The sequence below is a fragment of the Lactuca virosa genome, chromosome 4, assembly GCF_052849685.1.
Source record: "Lactuca virosa cultivar CGN04683 chromosome 4, Lactuca_virosa_CGN04683_v6, whole genome shotgun sequence".
Taxonomy (NCBI): domain Eukaryota; kingdom Viridiplantae; phylum Streptophyta; class Magnoliopsida; order Asterales; family Asteraceae; genus Lactuca; species Lactuca virosa.
The window spans coordinates 476,603,243-476,621,631 of NC_136429.1; positions in this window are offsets into that span (position 1 = coordinate 476,603,243).

The following is an 18,389-nucleotide window of genomic DNA, read 5'->3' on the forward strand; positions in this document are numbered from 1 at the left end:
AAAAGTAGTTTTATTACTTAAAATAAAACATTTGAAGAGTAGAGTCCGTAAACCAAGGTTAGTTTATACTTATTTGCGAGTCGTATAACCATACTTGATATAACCTAGAGACCTTTATAACGTTCTTTAGGCGTTTAAGCTAAATGACATTTGTCCACCACATGCATGCCTGCATAACTGTAGCTAGCAGTTCTGGTGTGGGATTGTCAGTGCCGAATAGATCTATTCACAAATCTTACGCTTTCCCTCCAGGATACTGTGGTTATACTAAAAGTATTTATCCCTGTACACCTAAGGGTACAGTATTGAAGTAGAGCCTCACAATTCTGTATAATCTAGTTTACTAGCTAGAAACAGTATAAAACAATAATTATCCTTGAATAATTGTACTTTATACTCCTGAGAAAATATATAACATAAACTAAATCTGCCATAGTTTATATATATTCATCCATGAAATCTGATTTGGTAAAAGCTGCCTAGAGGGTTATCCCAAACTATACCCATTATAGTTTATTAGAATTGATATGGAAAATGCTTTGTAAAAACCTTTCTGAAAGCTATGAAGTTAGATTTCCAAAACAGAAAATGTTTCCCTTATGCTCAACATATGACAAAAAGGGATAAAATATATGAATATATTATTAAACGTGGAAATCGTTGGACTGTATTAATAAGTTTAAAACTTAATAAAATACTTTGAGTTTGGCTTGTATTCCCCCCTGAAAACATTAAAAACACGGAAAATGTAGGGGTATGAACTCACCTCGGGTAAGTGGTTTGATTGAAGGATCGATACGGAAAATTGGATGTTCAAGTGAAGCATTGAACACGATTTGATCCTAATTAACATGTACCGACACATAAAGGAGTCAAATGAAGGTATTTCACCACTAGATGTGATGGAGAACCACTCTAGAGACTTGGAACTACTTGCACTAAGTGTTAGGACCTTAAAGGATTGCATGAGGGAGGTGTATGGCCACCTTAAAGGTGTGTGCGGCCATGGGTGTGCGGTCCAAGGGGTGTGCGGCCGTACACTCATGATGAGAGGTGCCTTTGTGGTGTTTTCAAGGTCCATACTTGCATCCATGAAGTGTTCTAGGTCTATACTCAATTTTAGTGCAAGTTAAGGGTCCTAGAAGTGGGTTTGCGACCCTAGGATGAGTGTGTGGTCGCACACGGGAGTGTGCTGCCGCACACAAGGAGTGTGCTACCGCACAAGGGTGTGTGCTGCTGTACACAGGTGTGTGTGGTCGTAGACCCTACCTGATGATGTCCAAAATGCCAATTCTAAGGTCTAGCAAAGCTAGGGTCATGTCCAACTCGAATATGGAAGTCAAACTCTCACTTTGGAGGGTATTTTAAGAGTGTGCGGCCACCTTATGGGGGTGTGCGGCCGCACTCACTTCCAACCACGAAGAACATGATGAATATTGCACACTTAAGGATTAGATAGAGTGGTCTTTCATGGTTTGCAAGCTAGAGGATGAATTACTCACGTTTTTGAAGCTTTCGAGGGTTTGTGGTTGAAGAAGCTTGAGAGAAATGGTGTTGTGTGCTGCCAAGGTGTTAAAGGAATGAAAGGAAAGGGGGTCTATCCTTTATATAAGGGCGAGTGTGCTGCCTAAAAGTGAGTGTCTGGCCAAGAGGTGAGTGTGCGGCCGCACACCCATGTGTACGGCCGTACACTCCCCTAAGGGTGTGTATGGCCCGATTTTGTCACCCTACGACTTGCTGACTCTTTCCTAACCTCAACCTTGGCTATACTCAAACTTAGAACGCTTAAATGAACCCTTAAATAGTACAAGAAGTCAACAAAACAAGTTTAACATTGATTGAATTTGACTAAGTGTACAAGATAAAAGTTTCGAGTTCTCACATCATCCCCCCGTTAGAAGGAATTTCGTCCCGAAATTCAAGAATAGAGTACAATCATGAACTTGGAAAGAGATGAGGGTACTTCTGCTTCATCGAATCCTCGTGCTCCCAAGTAAATTCAGGACCCCGCTTGGCATTCCAGCGGACCTTCACTATCGGGATGCGACTTTGCTTGGTGCGTTTGACTTCTCGGTCAATGATTTCAACAGGTTCTTCCACAAAATGTAGACTTTCGTCCAGATCGATCTCGTCGAGAGGAATCACAAGTGTCTCTTTGAACAGACACTTCTTTAGGTTCGACACGTGGAAGACAGGATGGACGTTGTTGAGTTCTCGGGATAACTGGAGTTTGTATTCTACGGGACCGATCCTAGCAAGGATCTCGAATGGCCCAATGTACCTTGGGTTTAGCTTTCCATGTTTTTCGAAACGTATCATGCCTTTCCATGGTGAGACCTTCAAAAGGACACAGTCACCAACCTGGAATTCCAAGGGTTTTCGTCTCTTATCGGCGTAGCTCTTTTGTCTATCTCGTGAGGCTTTCAGTCGTTCTCGGATTTGTACGATCTTTTCGGTTGTCTCTCGGATGATTTCAGGACCAGTGAGAGTGCTATCGGGGACTTGACCCTTGGCTAGCTGCGTGTCGCCCACCTCGAATGGCCCAATGCACTTACGGCCATAGAGGGCTTCAAACGGCGCAGCCTTGATGCCGGTATGGTAGCTGTTGTTGTAGGAAAATCCGACCAAAGGAAGATGAGTGTGCCATGACGTGCCGCAGTCGATGACACAGGCTCTCAACATATCTTCCAATGTCTGAATTGTTCTCTCACTCTGTCCATCTGTCTGTGGATGATAAGCCATGCTCATATCCAACTTGTAATGGTCGAAGACCTGTTGTAATATGTCGAAGTCATAAGTTTATGTAACGAAGCGTAATGTTTTAGTCCTTGTAACTTTTTGTGTGCTTTCATGTTTCCTATAAATAGGGACATTACTTAGAGTTAGATAAGAGTCTTTGTATGAACTTTTCTATTTTCTCTCTGTAACATTGAAAGCATAATAGAGCTGAAACCAGATCATATTTACATCGTGTGTTCAATCTATATTCTGATTACTCTGATTTGATTCATAATTGATTCCACACTTCATCAATTGGTATCAGAGCAGGAATCATGATCTAAGATCTAATTTTCACTCTATTTCAAAAGGTTTTTCAATCAAATTTCTGGTTCAAAAAGTTCCGCATCTTTTGACGTGAAAAAGCTTTTTAGATCTTCAGTTGTGATTTGATTCTGCAACTGATTTGTTGAATCGAGTATTCTACTTCATTTTTCTGATCAATTCAGCAATTTTCTTTCAAATTCTCTTTCATTTCTCAAAAATTCTAAAAAATCTTCTTCCGTACAACAATGGCGAACTTCAATCTCAACTCGATGACTTCATACTCTCATCTGCTAGGATCTTCAACTAAGATTCCTATGCTCATTCCTGAATACTATGATCAGTGGTCTGATCGTATGCAAGATTACTTGAATGGAATCGATGAAGAGCTTTGGTCTTGCATCTCAGGGAATGTTACTCTTCCGACGAATCTTCAACCAATTCGATCGTCGTCTGGAACTACGAGTGTGGAAGATCAAAATGTTCGTATGAAGAAACTTGAAAAATGATGCATTAGGGAGTTACGTGGTGCATTGCCTCCAGTTGTGTATAACTATGTCAGAAGTTGTACAACTGAAAAGGACATCTGGAATAATCTCAAAGAAAAGTTTCAAGGTAGCGAGAAGACGAAAATCAATTCAGTTAAGCAATGTTTGATTGAATTGAAGGATGTCAAACAAAAAGACGGTGAAACGATTGAAAGTTAATATGATAGGCTGAACAAGCTGATTTACAAATGCAATCGTTATGGAATCACGAGGTCTTCCATGGAATTCAATCTCACCTTTGTTATGGGACTCCGTAAAGAATGGACGAGTGTTAGCATGATGGTGAAAAATCAACAGAGTTTCGACACATCTTCTTTGAAGGATTTGTACAATCAACTGAAAACTCACGAAAGTGAAGTGAACGAAATGGCAGAAGAGTCGAAGCTTAGTCTGGGAGGTCCATTAGCACTTATCTCTAAAGTGTCTGAAAAGGAATCTGTCGAAAAAGGTGATTCTGATGATGAAGAGGGGTTTCTCATGAATTCGGATGATGCGGCAATTGCTTTTTACTCAAACAACCGAGTCAAAAAGTTTTTCAAGAAACCTTTTAATTCGAAGGTGAAGCAAAGTGAGGGAAAAGGAAGTTTCATGAACAAGGCTGCAGGAGAAGAGAAGAAGAAGTATGAGAAGAATGATGCGAAGGGTGCTGAGGAGAAGAAAGAGAAGAAATTGAAAGGAGATTCTGGTATGGATTGTCATTATTGCAATGGAGCCAATCATCTAGCAAATGATTGCATGCTTCGAAAGAAGGATGAGAAGAAGAATAGAGTGAAGGATGAGGCGTATTATGTGGAGAGGTTGGAAGAGGTACGCACGAAGGCGAAAAATTTATCTTTTTGACTATCACAGATATCCACAAACTTAGAATCACAAACTTTCGAAGTTGAAGGTTTGTCAGTGTCAATCTTAACCATCAAATCCTTAAGTTTTTCTTTTCCTTTAGATTTTGATGCAACATTAATGACAGACAACTGAGAACTATCAACATCCTCAATTTCACTAATTTCGCTAATATTGTCAGAGTTATCTTTGATATCGGCAAAATTAGATTGAGAGTCAGATGTTGAATTCTCAGTCTTTTTCAAAATTTTGATTTGTTCTGATTTTGTCAAAGTATCATCCACAATGTTAACTAATTCATTTGAATCAAGACATTCGTCAATTTTGACAATTCCATAAGTATATCTATCATCAGGAACTTTGTCAAACTCAACAATATTTTTCTCACAATCATACGAAATATTATCAATCTTCGCTCTCTCATATGCTAGAAAAGGTAATAATTTCCTATGTTGTTCTTTGCTAATATCACACGAATGATGCAATGCAGTTAATTTGCCATATAGACGTTTAGCAGAATTGCAGTAGATATTTCGTTGAGCTAACAAAAGTTTTACATCACTAGATAACGAATCTCGATCATACGTTATGTTTGTTATTTGCAATTCTAAACATTCTATCTTGACAACTTTCGAATCTAACTTCTTCTGTGTCTCTAACAACTGATTGCTTAATTTCTTAGCTTCATTGCTAGCAGAAAGAACCAAATTATCGAAATAAGCAACAGTATCATCAAAAGCAACAATTTCAGAATCATATGCACTTAAAGGAATATTGATAGATTGAAGAATATTATGTACCTTTGTTGTCATTGGAGACTTATCAGCAAACTTTGACACAAAGCAACGGCCCTTGACCTCTTCGTCTGAATCTTCCTCCAGCTTCGCATACATTGCCCCATGCGTAATTAGTGAAATTGAGGATGTTGATTGTTCTCAGTTGTCTGTCATTAATGTTGCATCAAAATCTAAAGGAAAAGAAAAATTTAAGGATTTGATGGTTAAGATTGACACTGACAAACCTTCAACTTTGAATGTTTGTGATTCTGAGTTTGTGGATATCCGTGATAGTCAAACGGATAGCAGTGATGATGAAAATGATGATGACAATTCAGACAAAAAGGTCTTATCAAACAAAGATTCGAAAGAAACTGAAATTCCACTTGTTGTTGTTGATCAAGTATTTGGGAACACTGAAAATTTCGACAAAGTGTTGTCTGAAGAAGGAGCCCATTATTTGGAAACAAATCAAGTGGTGTATCCGAATTTCAAGTGTACTGATAATGTTGTTTTTCCAAATCAAGTGTTTGTCACCACTGGAAATGTTGAGAACATTAAACCAGAATTCAACAAAATGGTCGAAGATGACAATAAGAAAACAACAAACGAAGGGTTCTTTTCAAATCAAAGCACTGTTGAAAATAATCTAACAAATAATTCATATGTTTTTCAAAGACAAAAACCACAACGCAAATGGGTTGAAAAATCAAAAATTGTGAAAGAAGTTACAAAAGAGGTTGTTGTGGAAAATGAAACTATTGTCAAATTAAATTCCAAAGAATTTAAAGAACAAATTGACAAGTTTTCAAAAGAAAATGAACTTTCAAAAAGACAAGCTCGAAAGAAAATTTTTTGGCGAACCATGGAGCCTCGAAAACAACAAAATGTTTTGACATTGAAAACAACTGAAAACACAAAGACTAAATCTGTAAAGAACAAGTCTTCTAATTCAGAAATTCATTCAGATCAAAAGCTAAATCCCGCTCAAACAAATAAAGTTAAATCTGAAATTCATCCAAAAACAAATTCTTCGAAAGTTTCAAACTCATCATTTTCAAAAGATAACAAAAATACGTCAAAGAATGTTCAAAATCAACCATCACAATAACGATTTTCTTCTAATCAACAAACAAGGTTTTCTCAAAAACAAAAATCTCCAAATCGATTTTCTCAAAATCGAAGTGTTGGAAACAATGATGGAAGTCGATACGCCATGGCATTTCGACCTAAATCAAATGTTGATTTCTTTCCACAAAAACCAAATTTTCCAAATCCTACAGGAAAACAAACCTTAAAAGTTTCATACACAAAAGGGTTGTCTCGTGACAAGAACATCGATCATTGGCTTGAAGGAAAAGGACGAAAATATCAATCAAGGAAATATTCTCAACAACAAATTCACGAAGCCTATGAGAATTATGTGAATAATTCGTCAACTGAAAGCTCATCTTCAAAAGATTCGAATGTTTCGGTAAAAACTTGGCAACCGGTTTCGAAGAAAAGCATGATCATATACAATCTAAAAAGACGAAGGCATGTGTCAGTGACAATCCCAAACTAACAAAGACTTATGTTTCTATTCCTTTAAATAATGATGTGGACTTAATTGATAGTTTCAAAACTAAAGTTTGTGATTGGGTTAAAAGTTCTTTATTCATTCTGTTTTCAAAACTAATTTCCAAGGACCCAAACAACCTTGGGTACCTACATTCTTTCATTGATCGCAGGTACTATGTGCCGAGCAATATGATGAGAAATGGTATATCGATAGTGGTTGCTCACGTCACATGACAGGACGAAAGGAAAATTTGAGAGATTTTCGAAGCTTGGAAAATACAGGAGTTGTGAAGTTTGGCAATAATCACAAGTGCCAGGTGAAAGGTTATGGCAAAGTCACGAATGGAAAGTTCATTGTTAATCGCGTTGCTTATGTCGAAGGTATTCGACATAACTTGATAAGTGTTTCACAACTTGTTGTGGGCACTGGCAATCAAGTGGTGTTTAACGAAGAAGGCAACATTATTTCAAATGTTGAAACTAACGAAGTTTTGCTCAAATCCAAAAGACATGGTGACATGTTTATTCTTGATATCAAACCAATCATCGACAAACCCTCAGCGTGCTTACTTTCGAAAGATTCCTTTGACATCAGCTGGTTATAGCATCAACGTTTATCGCATTTAAACTTTCAAAATTTGAATAAATTGGTTGTTGATGATCTTGTTCGAGGTTTACCTGTACTAAAATTTTACAATGATACATTATGTACAGCTTGTGAACAAGGGAAACAATACAGGAAAGGACATCCAATTGTGATATATTCGAAAATTGTGGAACCGTTGGAACTTCTTCACATTGACCTTTGTGGACCATCGACTGTTGAAACTCTCAACAAGAAACGGTACATTTTGGTTATTGTTGATGATTTTTCAAGATTTACTTGGGTATATTTTCTCAGGTTAAAATCTGAGCTTGCTCAAACAATGATCGAGTTTATTAAGAAGATTGAGATGAGTCTGAAGAAAAATGTTCGAAAGATCAAAAGTGATAATGGATCTGAGTTTAAGAACAAAGTGTTGGATTCGTACTTAACAGAAAAAGGAATTTCGCATAACTTCTCTTCGCCATATACACCTCAGCAAAATGGTGTTGTTGAAAGACGAAATAGGTCACTTTCCGAAGCAGCGAGAACTATGTTGACATATGCGAATCTTCCTCAATATCTATGGGCTGAAGCAGTTTCGACAGCTTGTTTCACTCAAAATCGATCTTTCATTCATCGTCGATTCAATATCACTTCGTATGAAATTATCAATAACCGAAAACCTAATGTCAAATTCTTTCATGTTTTTGGTTGCAGGTGTTTTATAATGAATCTTAAAGATAGCCTTTCAAAATTTCAAGCTAAAGCTGACGAAGGCATATTTTTGGGATGTTCGCACAATTCGGTTGCATACAGAGTGTTAATTAAAGCGAACACGAAAAGTCGAAGAGACATTCAATCTTACTTTCGATGATTATTTTGTTAAACAAGTTGAAAAGCAATTTGAACAAAAACCAATTATTAATGAATCATCTGATGAAACTGAAGAATCAAATTCATCTGACTTTGATTATGATTTAATTTTTGGTATTCCTGACAGGGCTGTGAATGCTGAAGTTCATGCAAATGATAATCATCACTCTGAATCTTCGAAGCATAATGATGACTTGGAAATTCCTCAGAATATTGTAGATGTTAATTCAACAACGAATTCTCCCGGAGTTGGCGAAAGTATGCATAATCATCCTGTGGAAGGAGAGCACTTGGCTTCGAATACTCTGGTTGAGGGGGATCATTCTTTCGAGGGGGAGAATGGGAGAATGGATGAGGTTGTTGAGGGGGGGCATCTAGTTGAGGCTGAGCATCAAAATGATAATCGTTGAGGAGGAAAATGATACAATAAATTTTAATCAAAACGATGATTTTCATGATCTAAATGATAATGTTTCCGTTGTAGGATCTGAAAATGAAGAGATGTATGAAGATGCACCTTTGGAATTTGATCCGGCATATCCACCGTTAGAGAAATGGACAAAGACTCATCCGATAGACCAAGTCATTGGAAATCCTCAAGATGGAGTATTAACAAGAGCTCAGATTCGTGCAAAGAATGAGGTATTAAATACTCATCAAGAATTTTACATGTTCAATGTTTTCACATCGAAAATATAACCAAAAACAATTAAGGTTGCAAATGAACACTCAGATTGGGTTGTTGAAATGCAATCTGAACTGGCTGAATTCGATAGAAACAAGGTTTGGCAATTAATTCCTAAACCTGAAAATGTTTCGATTGTCGGGTTAAAATGGATTTTCAAAAACAAACCGACAAAGATGGAAATATTGTACGAAATAAAGCACTTCTAGTTGTAAAAGGATATTTGCAACAAGAAGGGATTGATTATGAAGAAACCTTTGCCCCTGTTGCAAGACTCGAGGTTGTTCGAATATTCTTAGCTTATGAAGCTCATAAGGATTTTGATGTATATCAAATGGATGTGAAATGTGCTTTTCTCAATGGTGAACTTGAAGAAACTGTTTACGTTGAACAACCTCCAGGTTTCGTAAATGAAATGCATCCTGATCATGTATACATTTTAGATAAAGCAGTTTATGGGTTAAAACAAGCACCAAGAGCATGGTATGCAACTGTTACCAGTTTCTTAAAACAGTCGAAATTTAAACAAGGATCAGTTGACCCCACATTGTTTCGAAAGAAAGTTGGGAATCATCTAATGCTTGTTCAAATTTATGTTGACGATATTATTTTTGGCTCTACTGACCCTGCTTTGTCTAGTGAATTCAAAATTTTGATGAAAAGCCAATTTGAAATGAGCATGATGGGTAAAATCAATAATTTTCTTGGCTTAAACATTCATCAAAGCAGAGAAGGCATTTTCATCAATCAGGAAAAGTATACAAGGAATTTGCTCGAAAAATTTGGAATGACAAATAGCACGAAGCTAAGAGTACCAATGGCTGTTGGAACAAGGCTAGCCCCTTCGTTAGAAACGCCTGCGGTTGATCTTACCTTATACAGGAGCATGATAGGTTCATTGCTTTATCTTACTGCAAGTAGACCTGATATTATGTTTTCTGTATGTAATTGTGCTAGGTATCAAGCAAATCCACGAGAACCACATTTAATCGCTGTGAAGAATATCTTTCGTTATCTCAAGGGAACAATTTCGTTAGGATTGTGGTATCCTTCGAAAATAGGGTTTTTCATTCATGCATTTTCAGATGCAGATCTTGGAGGGTGTACTTTGGATCGAAAAAAGTACAAGTGGTGGTTGTCAATTTTTGGATGGCAAGTTGGTTAGTTTGCAGTCAATGAAGTAGACGTGTGTTTCGATTTCTACTGCTGAAGTTGAATATGTTGCAGCTGCTGCTTGTACATCTCAAATTATTTGGATTCAAAGTCAGTTGAGAGATTATGCTGTGAATATGAAAAAGATTCCATTGTATTGTGACTCGTAAAGTGCTATACGCATTTGTCATAATCCAGTACAGCATTCGAAAACAAAACATATAGCTCTTCGTTATCACTTTATCAAAGATCATGTGGAAGATGACAATATAGAAGTCCACTTTGTAAAAACAACGGATCAGCTTGCTGATATTTTTACAAAAGCTTTGGATGAAAAATCTTTTGTTCGAATTTTGACAGGATTGGGAATGATTGAAGCAATTTCAGTTCCAGGAATGATATCGCATGTATAACAACGAAGTGTTATATAAGTATGTCGATTCAGAGGTCATCATGATTCATTCAGAGGCTGACTGTATTAACCATTCAGCGGTTACTGTTCATAGTCAACGCTTCGACATGCTTCGACTTCGTTACATTGAGCATTTTGGTTTGGTGTAACTCTTTTCGTTAGATTTCCAAATTTCTTTTAAATCTTAGTTTTATTTTCGAAAAATCAAAATCTACAAAAAGATTTTATATTTGTTTTGTCATTTTATTTTCGAAAAATCAAAAACTACAAAAAGATTTTATCTTTGTTTTGTCATTTTATTTTCGAAAAACCAAAAACTACAAAAAGATTTTATCTTTGTTTTTTCATTTTATTTTCGAAAAATCAAAAACTACAGAAAGATTATATCTTTGTTTTGTCACTTTAGTTTCGAAAAATCACAAAATTCAAAAAGATTTTCTTTTATTTGTTAATTGTTTCTTTTAAGAAAAATCAAAATTCAACCTTAACATAAGGATCCACTGCTACGTACAACAAAGCAATGTATATCATCACTTTTCAACTGGTGAATGACAAGAAGATTCGATTGTCCAAGAAGATTTTCTGTCAAATTCTTGATATCCCAAATTCTCCAATCTATACTGATCTTTCATCTGCACAAATCATCCACATGTTCAATGAGATGGGTTATCAACCCCCACTCACCAAGATCAGTGATTTCAAGAAATCAGGACTTCCAACTGTTTGGAATTTTCTCTTCGGAATCTTTTTACGCTGTTTGACTGGTCGTAGTGTAGGGTTGGACAAAGGTCGAATAGAGGTGTATGCAATGGTGGAAGGGTTGTATTATGACATTACTGTGGATTATTTTACCCAACTATGGAAGGAATTTCAAAAGAGTGTCGAAAACACGAATGTCGTTCAAGGAATTTCATGTGCTAGGTATTGGAGTTTAATCCTTCGATACTTTTATGCCAAAGAGGGGATTGAGGTGCCCACTGATGAGGAAACTGCTGAGTTCATCAAGTATCAATTTCCGAAGGAGGTTTCGGATGATGCTGAGATATTTACACACATTGAAAGAATTCCAGATGCAATGTTACAACGGGTTGATCCAACGAATTTGGTTCTAATGGAGTACCTAGAAACAATTAATCTGGATGATGGCTCTGGGAAGTTGTTACCAAAAGAAACAGCTGGTCCTTCGAAGAAGTCTCGCAAGTCAAAGAAGGATGTAACAATTACTCCTGAGAAACCAGTACAAGAGCCAAAGAAAAAGAAATCACAAAAACAAACGAAGCCAGATGCACAAGTTTCGACTATTGTGGTTGACCCAGTGGAGCCTGTTGCTGATACTCAAGAAAAAGAAACGATGCCTTCAAAATCAGGTATTTTTCGAAGGGTAAAGAAAAAGTCTCGTCGATCACGAAAGCTTTCTGATGGTTCATTCAAGTCTTCTTCTATGGTTCGTAAACCATATTTGAATCATCAAGGCATTCTCATTCGTGAGGTTCCAGCTCCTGTTTCTCCTTCTTCCATGAAACGGAGAGCTGAAGATGTTGCTACCCATATTTCAAAGAAGAAGCTGAAGAAAAGAAAGATTGTTCTTCAAGCAGAATCGTCCGAAGGGGAGAAAGTTCCTGAAACTCCTGAAGCTACAATTCTCCAATCAACATCTATTCATGAGAAGACTACGGTCATACCACCCGAAGTTTCGTTAACTGAATCAATTCTTGAGGAGGTTTGAACTTCAGACATCAATACACACGTATCTGATACGGATGTAAATGTCAATATGGGTGAAGGAAATACGAATAAAGAACTTGTTGTTTAGACTCAAGGTATTCCTGCATCCTCTGCTACTTTTGTTTCTTTACCACCATTCATTGTCCCTATCACGAACACTACCAATTCACCCACCTTTGAAACCATTCTCACCCAACCCATCACTACTTTGTTCTCATCGCAAACCACTGATCCACTTCAAAGTACTGAGGATACTGATGTTGACGAAGGGGGTTTTGGAGGAACATTTGAAGAGATGGAGTTTGACGAAGAAGAAGAAACTTACCCCGACAACATGTTAATGACAATGAAACAATTCAAGATTTTGAATAAGAAGATGAATTCTATTATTCAATCTCAAGCAGACATGGGGGGAAGTCAATCTCTTTCCAGTTTGGAATTTGATGTTATGCTTAAAGCATTCGAAGCCAAAATGGTTAATAAAGTGTCTGGAATGCTTCAAGATTCCGAGTCTAAAATCTTGGAGAAGGTGGATCAAAGTGATAAGTGTAACGAATTGTGGGTGAAGTCTCAGTCTTCGAACTTTATGAGTGAAGTTAAAGACTTACGAAGGGTGGCTAAAGAAAGACATGTCTTATTCATTAAAGATGTGAAGCAAGTTCGCGAAGATGTCAATCTCAAGCTTCAAGAACTTCGTGAAGACATGGTCAAAGAGATTGCTAGTGCTCAGAAAGACTATGCATCTCTAAATCAAAAAGTGGATATTATTTGTGAGGCTGTCACAAAATATGTCAAACTGTATGAAGGCTTGAGTCCTAAAGTTACTCAACTTTAAACAGATAACAGTCGAAGCTTTGTGGAGCTTACATCTTTGTTGAAGGATTTGAAAGATTTGTATACTACACCTGTTGCCTCTTCGATTATAACTCCAGAATTCTTATCTCAGAAGTTTTCTCAGTTCGAGGCTGTGTTGCACAAACAGTTAGCTCCATTATCCAAGTTTTCCAATCTACTACCAACAGATGCCCCACCTGTGGTCACAGGGGTGCAAGGGGGAGAGAAGAAGGTTGGTAATGCGAAAGTTAGTGAGGTTTCACATGAAGATGTGAAAACTGTTGGAAAGATTTTTCAAACAATGATTCTAGTGTTGAAGCCAATTATCTCAACTGCTAGGCCTGTTACTTCGACAGTTGTAACAACAATGCCAATTTCAACAAAGTCAATTCCAAGGCCAATTTCTAAACGAATTGTGATTGGGGAAGGTGGCAGCAGTTTGAAGCCCAAGGAAATTGTTGATAATTCCTCGGTCAAAGATAAAGGAAAAACAATTGTGGTCGGAAAATCGAAAGAGGAGAAGAAAGCTGAAACTGAAGCTGAGCTTGAGAAATTGAGGGTTGTACAAAGCATTCTAAGTCTTCATGCAAGTGACCCACCTGGAATGAACAAGGGTGATCCTGCAAAGCATTACAACTATGAAACAATCAAAGCAAAAGTTGCATATAACCATATGTATGCTTTTGAGAAGAAGCCGAAGCAGAGCTATGCAGTTGTTAATACGGATATGAGACAACTGGATTTCCCGATCAACGAAATGATGTTCATCATGGCTCAGTACAAAATTGCTAAGAAGTTCGACAATGATGATGATTACACATACATGAAGCTCAGGTTTCATGCTGTGTTAGGGAAACTTCCAGAGGAGATTTGGTCACTCGTGAAGATCAAGAAGGTGATCAGTATCCAGAAGGATGTTCTTTTCGAAGACATGATGCATAACCTTTGATTTTACGTTGCTATGGCGAATGGTCAGGAGTGTAATTTCTCGATTGCTGATTTTCCATTAATGAACTTGTATGATCTTATACAAGTTGCATTACTTCTGAAAGACAAAGATGCTTCGTATCTTCGAGAGACTGATCCAGAAGTGTTTCGTCTTGGTCTAGCTCACATCAAAATATTCATAGATAACTAGTATGAGTGTTTGGCCTTAACGGATGTGGAGTTAGCAACTGCGAAGGGGTTGGAAGTTAAAGTACCCATGGAACCAACGAAGACTCAACCTGAGTTGAAGAAGTATGCTGATGGGGAAATATGTTTAAAGCCTTTTGGGATGGTCTTCGCAGGAAAAGACAAAAATGGAAAACCCAAGAGATTCTTATTCCAAGCTTGCGAAGTAGAGATATACACAACGTCCCAGTATATGAACTTCATTGTTTGTATGAATAGCTGCCAGAAGAATAACGAAGGCGACAAGAAGGAATTGAAGAAGATCATTTCTCGGTATTCTGAAATTCGAAGAGTTTTGCTGTATGCGATACATATTCTTTTGAACTGAAGATGGTCGACATGATTACAAAGGGGGAGAATGTAAGGGTCGAAAACATGTTGTAATATGTCGAAGTCATAAGTTTATTTTACAAGGCATTTATGTAACGAAGCGTAATGTTTTAGTCCTTGTAATTTTTTATGTGCTTTCATGTTTGCTATAAATAGGGACATTACTTAGAGTTAGATAAGAGTCTTTGTATGAACTTGTCTATTTTCTATCTGTAATATTGAAAGCATAATAGAGCTGAAACCAGATCATATTTACATCGTGTGTTCAATCTATATTCTGATTACTATGATTTGATTCATACTTGATTCCACACTTCATCACAACTTAGTTCCAAGAGCCTTCTGCAGCGATTGCCAAAATCTTGAGGTGAACCTGCTATCTCGGTCGGAGATAATGGATACAGGTACTCCATGAAGGCGAACTATTTCTCGAATGTAGATCCGGTTGAGTCTCTCCATCTTGAAGTTTTCTTTGATTGGCAGGAAGTGGGCGGATTTAGTCAACCGATCGACAATTATCCAGATGGCGTCGTGCCCGCTCGGAGATCTGGGTAACTTGGTAATAAAATCCATGGTGATCATTTCCCACTTCCACTCAGGTATTTCCAGCTGCTGAAGCAAACCTGAGGGCTTTTGATATTCTACTTTTACCTTGGCACAAGTCAGGCACTTGCCCACGAAGGTAGCAATTTCTGCTTTCATGTTCGGCCACCAATAGAGTTGTTTGAGATCTAGATACATTTTATCTGAACATGGCTGAACGGAGTATCTTGTCTTGTGAGCTTCGTTCATGACAACTTCTCTGTAACCACCATACTTCGGGGTCCAGATACGGTCCATGAAATAGTAAACTCCGTCTCCCTTGACCTCTAAGTTCTTTTCCATTCCTCGCAAGGCTTCATCCGACATGTTCTCTGGTTTTAAGGCTTCCAGTTGAGCCTCTCGGATTTGTGTGGATAATCGGGAATGGATGGTCATAGTCAATGCCTTCACTCTACGACCTGAATATTCCTTGCGGCTGAGGGCATCTACTACCACATTGGCCTTGTCGGGATGGTAGCGAATTTCGCACTCGTAGTCACTGAGTAGCTCTACCCATCGCCGCTGTCTCATGTTTAACTCCTTCTTATCAAAGATATGTTGCAAGCTCTTATGGTCGGTGAAAATGGTGCACTTGGTCCCGTAGAGATAGTGTCTCCAGATCTTTAACGCGAAGACCACTGCTCCCAACTCTAGATCGTGAGTCGTGTAATTGACTTTGTGTGTTTTCAATTGCCTCGAGGCATAGGCGATAACCTTTCCTCGCTGCATGAGCACACAACCTAGGCCCTGATCGGATGCATCATAGTAGACGACAAAGTCTTCCCTCCCTTCGGGCAGAGACAAGATAGGTGCGCTGCATAGGGCCTGCTTCAATGTTTGAAACGCAGTGTCTTGCTTGACTCCCCAACTAAAGGTTACACCTTTCTGTGTCAGGGTAGTTAAAGGTTTAACGATTCTGGAGAAGTTCTGGATGAACCTGCGATAATAGCCCGCGAGACCCAAGAATTGCCGGATTTCTGTAGGTGTCTGTGGTGCAGACCAATTCTCAATCGCTTTGATTTTGGAAGGGTCCACGTGTATGCCTTCCTTGCTAACCATGTGACCAAGGAAAGTTACCTTCCTCATTAAGAACTCACACTTTGAAAATTTTGCATATAGATTCTCCGCTCTTAATGTTTCGAGCACCTGCCTCAATTTGTTGTTTATGATCGTTCTCGCTCCGCGAATAGACAAGTATATCGTCGATAAACACGATCACGAACTTGTCCAGGAAAGGGCGACTCACCCGATTCATCAGATCCATGAATACTGCCGGTGCGTTGGTCAGAACAAAGGGCATTACTACAAACTCGTAGTGTCGGTAGCGAGTTCGGAATGCTGTCGTGGGCACATCATTCTCGTGAACTCGCAGCTGATGGTACCCTGATATGTGACATCCCCTAATTTCTCGGCCAGAAAAGACCGATTTAATTTATGCTTTTTAAAATAAAATCAGGGAAATGTTTTTAAAAGATGTTGCGGAATTGGTCCCCAAAACAAAACATGATAAAAGTTTATCAAAACCTACTTTAAGAAATGTATAGTTTCATTTCATATCAAAACCTCGGGATGTCATGTTCCGATACATATCAAAAGCATAAACAAGACATTATAAGCCTTTCAACAGTTATTTACAACTACTGGCCTATAATCCAAAAATCTCTCATCGTCCTCCGACTATGCTATGGGTCCACTACCTGTAACATAAAAAGCTGAGTGGGTCAGGCTTGGGAGCCTGGAGAGCATATAGGGTTTTCAACCCACAATAATAATAGCTTATTAAGTTCACCAATCAACAATAACCTTGATTACCCATTCCCATTGTCCTCACTTTACGTCCCTAAACACCTAACACAAGGGACTTAGCCTAAGGAATATCATCGGGTTGGACACTACTGCTAAGGGGACTCCTCAGCCATACATGTCCTAAAGGCAACCATGAGGGGGATTGGAGTACACCAATGAACATTTAGTTTAATAACACCTACAAGTTGCGAACTTGCTAGTGTGCCACTTGACTGTCTAGAAAAGTCTGTGGTCGTCATCTATACTCCGTTAGACGACTTCGCCAAGAATAACAACAACAACACCAACACCGACACCGAGGCCTCTCACCATTTTAACACACACTGACTATTTGTTCTACCCAATATATTTGTAGATAAAATACATATACAGTTTAAAACTTGTATAAAACATCTATTCAACAGTCACCTTAAATAAACAATTAACATATTTACACATAGCACGTATTTTAAGCTAAATACTTCATATCTATGTGTAAAGTGAAAGTAACTACACACTCACATGATTTGATGATCATCGGGCAGCAATTCGTTTCCTAAAACGTTCGTTTCTAATAAAACCGAGAGTTTTATTGAGAAACCGGGCTCTACAAAGGTCGGGCTTCGAAACCGAAAAGATAAATTTTCCGGGCTTCACGGGCACTTCGTGGCGTATTTCGGGGGTTATAATCGATACCGGGGCTTCGGGGGATGTTAATATGAAAGAAATATGAGTTTAGGGGCTAAAACTGACACTTTTCCAAAATATACCTGGGAGGTCTCGCACCCTCCTATTTATAGGGGCGAGCCTCCTTATCCAACGGCTGAGAAGCCTCCAGGTGGCGAAGATCTGAAGCTCGCAGGAGAGGGCTCGCACGAGGGTTGCGCGTGCGAAGTGGCTGCTGGCCTCTTGTGATTGGACCGAGGTCTAGGTCCGAAGTAGGGGGTTCCGTGGCAGCCTTGCGACGGTACGGACACGAGGGAAGAGGGTATGTGTCGTCTTCTCAGTGGACCACTTCGGATCAGCTCAGGAGCTCGGATAACTCAGCAGCTCGGACACGTGCCTCGCATGACTCACCAATTTCGGACACGTGGCACGTTCTAAGCGAAGGTGACGTGGCCGAAGCCACCTATGCAAAATTTCTTGGTTTTCGCGCCAAAACTTCTAAAATCCATAACTTTCGCATACGAGCTCCGTTTTTGACGTTCTTTATATGCACGCGTAGGTAAAATTACGCTCTACAACTTTTGTTTAGACTTCGTCGGCTAATTTTGAATTTAATTTTTATATTATTATTTTTAACAGACCGGGATAGGAAATCCGTTAAAAATTCATAACTTCTTCATCCGACGTCAGTTTTCGTCAGACTTTTTACCCTTGTGCTACTAATGACGAGACCATCGATTCTCGTTTAGGTCGTGTCGGCTAAAAATCACTCTTTCTAAAATTCGAGTTTTTAGCTGCCTACTGCTAAGCTGAAACTTCG